The sequence below is a fragment of the Sus scrofa genome, chromosome 12 (assembly GCF_000003025.6).
Source record: "Sus scrofa isolate TJ Tabasco breed Duroc chromosome 12, Sscrofa11.1, whole genome shotgun sequence".
NCBI lineage: Eukaryota > Metazoa > Chordata > Mammalia > Artiodactyla > Suidae > Sus > Sus scrofa.
This window is the reverse complement of record NC_010454.4, coordinates 60058004-60070120: the sequence shown is the minus strand read 5'-3', so window position 1 is coordinate 60070120 and position 12117 is coordinate 60058004. Positions and strand designations below refer to the sequence as shown.

The 12117-nt window shown below is 49.0% G+C and overlaps 1 protein-coding gene across 2 annotated transcripts in view; it reads left to right on the top strand.

Moving 5' to 3' along the window:
- The window catches only part of LOC110256117 (multidrug and toxin extrusion protein 1-like), a 93313-nt gene that overhangs the window by 44368 nt on the left and 36828 nt on the right, over positions 1 to 12117 (top strand). The window lies entirely within an intron of this gene.

Genomic DNA, 12117 nt, shown 5'->3' with positions numbered 1-12117 from the left:
CAAGAGGACACAGGCTGCATCCTGCTCCTTGGCCGCAGGGAGGTGCCGTGAGCTTGGGCATCAGAACCTGCCTCCCAGTAGGCTGAGTTCAAGTCACCAAGCTGAGAGAGTTCAGCAGCCTGTGTTTTTTTTTCTCTCTCTCTCTTTTCTTTTTTTGTCTTCTTGGCTTGTGGAGTCCCTGGGCCAGGGATCAGATCTGAGCCACAGCTGCTTAACCCACTGTGTTGGGCCGGGGATCGAACTTGCATCCCAGCGCTCAGAGGCACCACGGATCCCCTTGCACCACTCCTCCTTCTGTAAAGAATAACGGCCAGGAGTTCCCATCGTGGCTCAGTGGTTAAGGAACCATGAGGTTGCGGGTTCAATCCCTGGCCTCGATCAGTGGGCGAAGGACCCGGCATTGCTGCGAGCTGTGGCGTGGTGTATGTCGCAGACCAGGCTCAGATCCTGCATGGCTGTAGCTGCGGTGTCGGCTGTGGCTCCAATTCGACCCCTAGTCTGGGAACCTCCCTGTGCCATGGGCGCGGCCCTAAAAAGACAAAAAAAAAAAAAAGAAAAGATCAGTGTCTCCACCTGGAGTGGGAGGGCCTGGATCTTCACGTACCTCCGAATAAAAGAACTGAGTGAGTGAGTTTGCCGAGAGTGCTTCAAACGGGGCCTGGCTCTGTGGTTCGTATACCTTCCTAACGTCGGTACTATTTCCAAGGCTAGAAACCCCTGTTAGATGAATGAGTAAGAGCAGACGGCCGCCTCTCTGACCCTGGGGACGGGTCCTTCAAATCCCTGACCTGTTCCTGCTCCTGGGCAGCCGCGGGCATCCTGGCTCCGGCGAGGCGCGCAGGCGGGGATCCGGACCGCCCTGGGGACCAGAACCAAGAGGCCGCAGAAACGCAGCTCGCCAGCAGAGGGCGCCAGAGGCAAAGCCAACAAAAGCGGGACCGCGAATTCGGAACCTCTGGTCCCTTTAAGGTGAGACGTGCGTGCTGAGCCTTTTTGTCTGAGCGCCTTTCAAAGGATTTCCGGAAAACGGCGTACCCCTCGCATGTTGTCCAGTGGTCATCTAACCCCTTATGTAAGCGTGGCGAGGGCTGGCATGACGGAAATAGTAACATGTTAAAATGAAACGGTTACATCATTGTTTTAAATATAAACTGCAAGGTATAAACGCCACCCTGAGTTGATCTTAGGAGGGATTTAAAAGTACAAGAACGAGCTTTTCTTTAATAGATGTTTTGCATGTCTCCTTTTTCTCTTTATAGTTCCATTCCCTCCCCCCATGCATTTATGATAACATATTTTTAGGCTGAAAATCTTTATTTACATACACTCTGCCATAGGTCTCGCCACAAAGACACAAATACAGGCTGTAAAACATTAGTACAAATGTCTCATTTCCTGAGATCTCAGAGGCCTGAAGTGTTGATGTTTCTGTGCGATTGATGTTACTAATAATTAGTGTAATTATGAATAACCAGTGAATTAATATCATTAATATTAGCACAGCGCTGATACGAACTAGACAAATATACTGAGTTTTGATCCAGTAATTTGAAATGTCCTCTTGGCACTTCAGAAATCTTCACAGAAAGAATTTACATTTTTAGTAAGCCATGTAAACACAGTTTGAATGTGGGGAAATTAAAATATTTGAAAACCAATAAATAATAAATAAATTAATTAAACATTTGAAAACCACCTAATTGTTTTTATTAAAGTTTAGTGGATTTAGTGTTGCGTTAATGTCTGCTGTGTAGCAAAGTCATTCCAGTACAAATATATTCTTTTTAGTATTTTTTTTTTCATTATGGTTTATCCCAGGGTATGGAGTATAGTCCCCTGTGCTATATGGCTTCACATTAGGACCTTGTTATTCCTAATTGTTTTTGTTTTTGTTTGCTTTTTAGGGCTGCACCGGAGGCATCTGGAGGTTCCCAGGCTAGGGGTCGAATTAGAGCCGCAGCTGCCGGCCTCCACCACAGCCACAGCCATGCAGGATCTGAGCCGGGTCTGCAACCTACCCCACAGTTCAGGGCAACGCCGGATCCTTAACCCACTGAGGGAGGCCAGGGATTGAACCCGCAATCTCATGGTTTCTAGTCGGAGTCGTTTCTGCTGTGCCACCATGGGAACTCCCCTAATTGTTTTTTAATTTTGAAAAACAGTGATGGTTGGGAATTGAATGCAGGTTGAATCCCTGCTTTTTGAAGGTGCTATGGGATGCGTGGTCTTAGACGCTTTGAAGTGGCATGAAACGTGTGTCCTGATGTTAGGTATATTTCCGTTCAAATCCTGGTTGGATTGTGTTGCTTCTGTACAGGCTTCAGTTTTCTTATCTGTGAATGATAATTAGAGGGAATAACAGTGCCTGCCTGTGTTCCTCCCTCTTTCTTTCCCTTTTTTCTTTCCTTCCTTCTTCTTTTCTTCCTTTCTTTCTTGGAACCAAATGGGATAATTTGTTGTAGGGGCTGGCACTGGAGATGGCCTCTGATGGGGGTTAGTCTCGTGGGGATGCTGGCCAGTGGACAGTGTTGTTTTTCTGCTTCGCTTGGTCTCAGGGCCATGCCCTGAGGACACCCTGGATACTGTATGGCCCGTATCCAGTGTGAACCCTGGAATCTTCCCTCCAGCCCTGCTGCTGGCAGTGTGGTCCTCAGACCACGTGGAGATGTGTCCTCTCCCGCCCCTCGCCCTGTGCCACCCTCCCCGCTGGCTGTTCCTGAGTTCTTTCCTTTTGTCACCACACACAGGGTTGTGTGGCCGACACACAGGGAGGCCAGCCGAGCGGGGATGTCGGAATTTTGCCGCAGAGAAAGGGTGGCTGCAGGTCTGGGCAAGGGGCGCGCGGGGCGAGGGCCAGGGCAGGCAGGCGGCTCCCGCTCAAAACCCCAACGTCCCCGACGGTTTTCATAGATGGTTTTATAGGCAAAGTCGGGGCCAAGGGGGGCAGGTGTGTGGCTTTCTTCTGATTGGCTGGTGGGGAGGTCACTCCCGAGCATGCCCGTCAGCCTTGGGGGCAGAAGAACTCAAAGATAATAGGACATAGATTCCTTGAGGAGGAACCGGGACCCTGTCCCGCTCCTTCCCCCATCAGCAACCCTTGGAATCTGCTCTCTTGAACAGATTGAGTGAAGGCGAGTGAAGCCTCTTTCCTGCAAACGAGGAACAGGGGACACAGAGGGGACTTGCTCCCAGGAGGGCACCGCGGGGTCCCGGTCTGTTTCACTCTTATGATAAACTGGCGCGCAGTGTGTAAACTGAGTTCTCTGAGCCACTCTAGCAAACCGGTTGGACCCCAGAAGGGGTTATTGGAATTTACAATCCATAGATTCCAATCTGTAGCCTGTGGGTCAGAAGCGCAGGCGACCGCCTGACTGGCCATGGGTGTCCGAGGGAGGAGGGGCCGCCTCGTGGGCCTGAACCCCTAACCTGTGGGCTCGGACACCATCTCCGGGTAGACGGTGTCCGTGGAGTGGAAGGTCCCCCAGCTGGTGCCAAAGGGTTGTTTGGTGGCAGGGAGCCCTCCCCCACCCGCCGCCGCCACCAGGGTCCGGAAGCCGTTGTGGTTGTGATTAATATTCCTGGGGATAGAGTCGGATGGGCTAAGGGATAGAAAATGCTTCCAGCGCTGCCCCCGAATAACCCCCACGTCCTGAAAGGTCCCTGCCCCATCTCTTAGATTTCCTTTCGGGGCCGATGGAGCCCTGAGCCCTAGGGAACACCTCACACACGTGGCTCAGAGACGCCTGAGATTTGAGTCTTTGTGATTCTTACAAAAACAGTCCCTCGGAGGACTCCAAGTTGCCATTCTTAGCTGCACAGAACTTTCCAGAATGGAGGACGGGGTACTCTGTCTCCGCTGGGGGATGCTGTGTCTTAAGCCTCTTCTGTCTTCCCCCAGGCTGGTGCAAAAGCCTGCTCCCCTCAGCTCTCTTTAACCACGTGCTAAAGATGCAGTGCGTGTGGAATTTATGTTTTATGAGAACGAATCCTTCTTCTGTTGTAGACTTTAATTTCCTTAATCTATAGATTCTTGGACTTTTTAGAAATAAGATTGACACACTGCCTACTGCGCTAAGGAGGCAACTTCTTGGCCTTTATTTAAAAAAAATACAATGTTGTGTTAGTTTCAGGTGTACAGCAAAGTGATTCAGTTATACATATATGTGCATGTATATTTTTAATTCCATTCCATTGTAGCTTATTACAAGATCTTGAATCTAGTTCCTTGGTACCCATCAATTTTATAAATGGTGCTGTGCGTCTGCTAATTCCCACAGCCCCAGTTATCCCTCCGACCCTTCCCCTTCAGTATCCGTAAATTTGTTTTCTGAGTCTCTTTTTGTAAATAAGTTCATTTGTACTATTTTTTAGATTGCACATATAAATACTATGGTATGATATTTGTCTTTGGCTTACTTGACTTTGTCTGGTCATCTCTAGGTCCATCTATGTTGCTACAAATGGTGTTATTTCATTTTTTACGGCTGAGTAGTATTCCATGGTATAATTGTACCACGTCTTGTTTATCCATTCATCCGTGGATGGACCGTTGCTTCCATGTCTTGGCTATTGTGAGTAGGGCTGCTGTGAACATCAGGGTGCATGTAGCTTTTTGATCTTTTCTGGATATAGGCCTGGGAGTGGGATTGCTGGATCATATGGTAGTTCTATTTTTAGCTTTTTAAGGAACCTCCATACTGTTTTCCACAGTGGCTGCACCAATTTACATTCCCACCAACAGTGTAGGAGGCTTCGGTTTTCTCTGTCCCCTCCCCAACATTTATTTGTAGACTTTTTTGGGTCTTTTTAGGGCTGCACCTGTGGCGTATGGAAGTTCCCAGGCTAGGGGTTGAATCGGACCTGCAGCTGCTGGCCTACCCCACAGCCACTGCAGCACAGGATCCAAGCCGCATCTGTGACCTACACCACAGCTCACGGCCATGCCAGATCCTTTACCCCACTGAGCGAGGCCAGGGATGGAACCTGCATCCTCATGGATACTAGTTGGGCTCGTTACCACTGAGCCACAATGGGAACTTCCTGTTATTTGCAGACCTTTTGATGACGGCCGTTCTAACTGGTGTGAGGTCATACTTTATTGTAGTTTTGATTTGTATTTCTTTAATAATTAGCAATGATGAGCATATTTTCATGGACCTATTGGCCGTCTGTGTGTCTTTGAAGAAATACCTATTTAGGCCTTCTGTCCATTTTTGGGTTGGGCTGCGTGATTTTGTTAGTGAGATGTACGAGCTGTTTGTATATTTTGGAAATTAGCCCTTGTCGGTTGCATCATGTGCAGACATTTTTTCCCATTTTGTAGGCTGTCTTTGCATTCTGTTTATGGTTTCCCTTTGCTGTGCAAAAGCGTATAAGTGTGATTAGGTCTCATTTATTTTTCATATAGTCTTTTTAGGGCCACACCTGTGGCATCTGGAGGTTCCCAGGCTAGGGGTTGAATGGGAGCGGCAGCTGCCAGCCTACACCACAGCCACAGCCATGCAGGATCCAAGCCATATCTGCATGCTACACCACTGCTCACGGCAATGCAGGATCTTTAACCCACTGAGCAAGGCCAGGGATCAAACCTGCATCCTCATGGATACTAGTCAGATTGGTTACCACTGAGCCACTGGGGGAACTCCCCATTTATTTATTTATTTTTGCTTTTATTTCTATGGCCTAGGGAGACTGACCTAAGCAAACCTTCATACGGTTGATGTCAGAGAGTGTTTTGCCTGTGTTCTCTTCTAGGAGTTTTATGGTGTCATGTTTTGTATTTGGGTCTTTAAGCCATTTGGAGTTTATTTTTGTGCATGGTGTGAGGGTGTGTTCTAACGTCACTGGTTGACATGCTGCCGTCCAGCCTTCCCAGCCCCATTTGTTGAAGAGACTGTTTTTTCTCCATCCTATATTCTCGCCTCCTTTGTTGTAGATTAACTGCTGTAGATGTGTAGGTTTATATCTGGGCTCTGAATTCTGTTCCATTGACCCATGTGACCATTTTTCGTGCCAATACCACACTGTTTTGATGACTGTAGCTTTGTAGTATCATCCGAAGTCTGAGAAGGTTATGCCTCCAGCTCTGATGGTTTTTCCTCAGGATTGCTTCGGCATGGATTCTTGGCCGTTAAAATCACAAGTTCATTGAAAGAAATTAAGAGAGTAGGTTGCAACTCAGAGAATAGTAGTACATTCTTGTAGGACACACATTCTGCAAAGGATTTGTACTCAACATATATAAAGATGTCCTATAATCCATAAGAAAAATAGGCAACATGTAGCTCATCTAATAGAGAAAGACACAAAAGATGTGAATGCACTTTAAAAAGAATACACTCGAACAGCCAAAAAATATCTGAAAAGATGACCAACCTTATTAGCAAATGGACACTTCCTGCACTGCCAGTGGGTATGTCTGTGCGGCGGGTTATGTGGGGTTAGGGTTAGGTATGTGGTATCATCATAATTACGTAGTACAGTCATGATCAATGAACAACCTGCAACCACGCGTCCATCAAGGCAGACAAACCCCTGCATTGAGATAACAAGGGGGGAAAGAAGTCAGACCCCAAACACGTGTGCTCTGTAAATTCTGTTGGCATAAGTAGAAAACGGGAAACCAAATCTATGCTTATCTTGGTTTCCTAGGGCTGTTGTAGCAAATTGCCACAACCTTGATGACTTTGTTGTTGGTTTTTTTTTTTTTTTTTTTTTTTTTTTTTTTGGATCTTTCTGCCTTTTCTAGGGCTGCTCCTGTGGCCTATGGAGGTTCCCAGGCTAGGGGTCCAATCGGAGCTGTAGCCACCAGCCTACACCACAGCCACAGCAACATGGGATCTGAGCCACGACTGCGACCTACACCACAGCTCACAGCCACGCCGGATCCTTAACCCACTGAGCAAGGCCAGGGACCGAACCCACAACCTCATGGTTCCCAGTCGGATTTGTTAACCACTGCGCCACGACGGGAACTCCTTGACGACTTTGAATAAAAGAAGTTTACAGTGGTTAACGAATCCCACTAGTATCCATGGCGATGCAGGTTCCATCCCTGGCCCCACTCAGTGGATTAAGGATCCAGCGTGGCCATGAGCTGGGGTGTAGGTCGCAGATGCGGCTCAGATCTGGTGCAGGCCGGCAGCTGTAGCTCTGATTCGATCTCTGGCCTGGGAACCTCCATATGCCGCAGGTGCGGCCCTAAAAAGACAAAAAAATAAATAAATAAACAAACAAGTAAAGTCCATTCTCTTATAGTCTGGAAACCAGGAGTCCAAAGTCAGGGTGAACGTACGGCTGCCCTCTCTGAGAACATCACTGCCTTTTCCCGCTTCTGGGGCTCTGGGCTCCCCGTGGTCTTGGGCTGCCCGTGGCTCATGGCCACCTCCCTCCAGTCTCGGCCTCCACGGCACAGGGCCTTCTGCTCTGCGTCCGTGCCTTCCCCTCCTCTGTCCCTGCGCAGACTTGTCACTGGACTTGGGCCTCACCCAGCTGACCCAGAACAGTCTCCCCTCCAGATTCTTTTTTTTTTTTTTTTTTTTTTTTTTTTTTTTTTTTTTTTTTTTTGTCTTTTTGCTATTTCTTTGGGCCGCTCCCGCGGCATATGGAGGTTCCCAAGCTAGGGGTCAAATCGGAGCTGTAGCCACTGGCCTACGCCAGAGCCACAGCAACGCGGGATCCGAGCCGCGTCTGCAACCTACACCACAGCTCACGGCAACGCCGGATCGTTAACCCACTGAGCGAGGGCAGGGACCGAACCCGCAACCTCATGGTTCCTAGTCGGATTCGTTAACCACTGCGCCACGATGGGAACTCCCCAGATTCTTAATTACATCTACAAAGCCTTCGTTTCCAAATAAGCTGACGGTCCCCCCCTGTTCTGGAGACTGGCGCCTGGCTCTGTCTGGTGGAAGGCATTCAGCCCACTACTGTGCAGCTGAAAGCCGAGACCAGGCTTTTATTGGGGAGTTTACTGACAGGCCACAGGGGCTTTGGCGGGGGGAGTGGTCTGGGTACCGTTGCACAGGTGCGTCCGCGCTGCAAAAATTCATCAAACTCCGGGCCCGTGCTCTCCACACTTTGATTCATGTATGTTGAGCTACAATGATTTTTTTTTTCTTTTTTTGGCCACACCCATGGCACGTGGAAGTTCCTGGGCCAGGGATCGAACCTGCATCACAGCAGCGACCCAAGCCACAGCAGCGACAAAGCCAGGTCCTTAAGCCACTGAGCCACCAGGGAACTCTGACTTTTTTTTTTTTAATAATTCAGAAGGATTGGTAAAAATTGCTTACAGGCTGCCACTCTTGCCCAAGCCTTACTGAAGGGGAGACGGCTTTTCCGGGTCACCCCCCCGCCCCCCCACATAACTAACTTCCCACCCTTCACACCCTCTTGTGTCTTTAGTGGAGGATAGAATTTCAGGGAAGGGCTTTGGTCCTTGGGTGACTTGCTCAGTTTTCCTGGGTCTCTCCCATGTGTACAGGCTCTTAAACTCCTGGTCATCTGTCTCATGTCAGTTTAACTCTTAGATCAGCCAGAGAACCTCCAAGGGTCCAGCACAATGCCTTTCTCCCCGACTCAGGGGGGTTTATTCCAGGAATCAGTGGCGGTTACATGCTAGGAAAGCGACCATGCACTTCCTGCCCTAATAGAAAGGACACTGAAAAAATAAAAGTATGATAAAAGTCAACTTCAATACATAATTAAAAAAAAAAATCTCTTAGCCCAAAAAATTTTTAAAAAAATTCGGAGTTTCCCCTGTGGCACAGCAGAATTGGTGCTGTCTCTACAGCTGGGGCTTACTTAGATCACAGCTGTGGCTTGGATCTGATCCCTGGCCTGGGAACTCCCTATGCTTCAGGGAGGCCAAATTAATAAATAAATTTTTAAAAATCTCGTAGCAAGTTAAGAGCCACATTTGAATGTGATAATGACTGCTTATCAAAACTCCTTAGTAAAATCAGCAAATTGCAGAGGAGGCGAATCGAGCCGATTGGACTCGAAGAGTGAGTGGTTCTTTTGGTTGTTGCTGGTTTTGTCTTGTTTTGTTTTTTGCTTCTTTAGGGCTGAACCCATAGCATATGGAAGTTCCCAGATGAGGGGTCGCATCAGAGCTGCCAGCTGCCCGCCTCCGCCGCAGCCACAGCAATGCGGGATCTGAGCCACGTCTGCCGCCTACACTGCAGCTCTTGGCCATTCCGGAGCCTTTAACCCACCAAGCCCGGCCAGGGAACAAACCCGCCTCCTCATAGACACCAGGCAGGTTCTTAACAGCAGGAACTCCCAAGAGTCCGTGTTTTAATGAGGCGCATTCTTTCCGAATAAAGCTGCAGATAAAATGCAAGGTCAGTCAAACCCCAACAGCTGCAAGTTGAGCAGGCTGTTCCCCAGCCCCGGATGAGGTCACCCTTCCCTTCTCCGTGGAGTCCAGTGCCTGTCACATCCGCGACAGTCTCACGGGGGACAAGGTCCCTGGGCAAGACCTCCTTCTTGGCTGCCCGATCTTCCCTTGGTCTAAATGTCTGGTCTTAGGCTAACTGTATATTGGTTTAAAACTAATTATTGGGGAGCTCCCGCTGTGGTGCAACGGGACTGGGGGCAACCTTGGGAGCGCAGGGACCCGGATTCGATCCCCGGCCTGGCGCAGTTGGGTAAGGATCCAGTGTTGCTGAAGCTGCGGCTTATGCCGAGACTGTGGCTGGGATCCCTGGCCCGGGAGCTCTGTATGCCATGGGGTGGCCAAAGTGAAAAACAAAACAAAACTAATTATCAGCCAACAGAACTCTCTCCCCACTACCTTCTCAGAAAAAATTTTTTTTCTGCGTCTCTGCCTGTTTACACTCTCACAGGCACTTATAATCACTATTAAGAATTTTTAAAGCGTGAATTGTTTTGGAGGGGACTAAACCCCAATCTATTCATTGCAAAAGACTGGTCTCTTCAAGATCATGCACTTCTAGGAGTTCCCTGGTGGCCTAGTGGTTAAGGACTTGACCTTGTCACGTCTGGGGCTCAGTTCACGGCTGGGGCTCAGGTTTGATCCCTGGCCTGGGACCTTCTGCATGCTGCAGGTGCGGCCAAAAAAAAAAAAAAATCATGTATGTGTTTCTAATTAAAATATTTTCTAAAATTCATAAATGGACATCACATATATTTCACATTAAGATTCTTCTCCAGCAGTTTTGAGGATCCGCCCCAGCACAGAAATGCCTGTGCTCTGGCTGGAGTGCGTTTCGCTTTGATTCTTTTAATCCAGTGGCTGAAAACTGAAGAACATCCCAGCACACAGACCGGTGAACAGTTTCGTATGCATGCTCTTCCCTATGCAGAGTAAGCCCCAGAAGACACGTGCAAGCCCCAGGAGTTGCTTTGCAGGTGGAAAAGTGTTCCTCACGCCCCCAGCCTGTTCCGCTGGCTTTGCTGCCATCACATGTGACTCCCTGGAGGGCGTTTTCTAGCCATTTGCCCGTACTTGGAGGGGGTGCTCCGGGTCTTGCTAAACAGTAACTTCCAGGCGCTGAACCGCCACTGATGTACCATCACCGACTGAGGTCCCTGCCGCGATCGCATTTCCTTAGTTCTTGCCTAAGGTCCTTTTTCTGTCCCCAGATCGGCTCAAGCTCCACGTTTCCTTTTGTCCTCCTGTCTCCTTAGGCTGCTCTTGGCTGTGACAGTTTCTCACAGTGTCCTTGGTTTTGCTGACCTTGGCAGTTTTGAGGGGTACCGGTCAGGTGTTTGTACAGAATGTCCTTCAGTTGGGATTTGCCTCATGTTTTTCTTTTTCTTCTTCTTCTTCTTTTTTTTTTTTTTTTTTTTTTTTTTTTTTTGTCTTTTTAGGGCAGCACCTTTGGCATAGGGAAGTTCCCTTCACCACGGCCACAGCAACACGGGATCCAAGCCGTGTCTGTGACCTACACCACAGCTCGCAGCAATGCTGGATCCTTAACCCACTAAGTGAGGCCAAGGATTGAACCCGCTTCCGAATGGATACTAGTCGGGTTCGTTACTGCTGAGCCATGGCAGGAACTCCTGCCTGACTCTGATATTTTCCCTATGATTAGGTGGGGGGGAAGGACCTCGGCGGTCAAAGTACCGTCTTCATTACATCATGTCAAAGGCCCTCAGTTGAACAGGGTCCCCTTCCCCAAATCCACGTCCACCTGGAGCCTCAGCACGTGACCTTATTTGGAAGCAGGGTCTTTGCAGATGTGATGAGGTTAAGATGCGGTCGCATGGGTTGGTGGGTCAGATCCAATGCTTGGTGTCCTTATAGGAAGAGAAAACAGGGACACCAAAGCAGACACACAAGGAGGCCATGTGACGGCAGGGATGTTTATCTGCGGCTGTTGTGAACGCGGTTTCTCCTTCCACTATTCTTGTATACGGTATCACCAGTCCAGAGGGCTGATAGTATCGATTGGAGGACTTAGGTGTAGCAACGTGATGAAACCCCCTTAGTTAATCCTGTGAGCTCTTTTCCCCGTGTAATTTCCTTGGATTGTCTGGAATTACAACTGTGAGCACGGCTTCGGTCTCTTCTTTCTCACCGTGTACGCGTGACGTTTCGCTTTCGTGTCTTATTGCGTTGGCTGGCACTCCAGGAGAGGATTAACGAGGAGCAGCGATTGGAGATCTAGGGTACATCCTAGGATTTCTGTCTGTCGGGATCCCATGTGTAGTTCTGGTGGCATGACTGCCGGTGACAGACACCCAGCCCTTCGGGTACAGAGCTGAGCACAAGGTCTGGGGCTATTTCCCTGACTGTTCCGAAGGTGGGCAGGAAAAGTACACAGAGCCAGCCAATTTTTTTTTTTTTTTTTTTTTTTTGCTATTTCTAGGGCCGCACCCGCGGCATATGGAGGTTCCCAGGCTAGGGGTCCAATCGGAGCTGTAGCCACCGGCCTACACCAGAGCCACAGCAACTTGGGATCCGAGCCGCGTCTGCAACCTACACCACAGCTCACGGCAATGCCGGATCGTTAACCCACTGAGCAAGGGCGGGGACCAAACCTGCAACCTCATGGTTCCTAGTCGGATTCGTTAACCACTGCGCCACGACGGGAACTCCAGAGCCAGCCGATTTTTCTCCCTGTTTTTTGTTTGGAACTAAGGAGA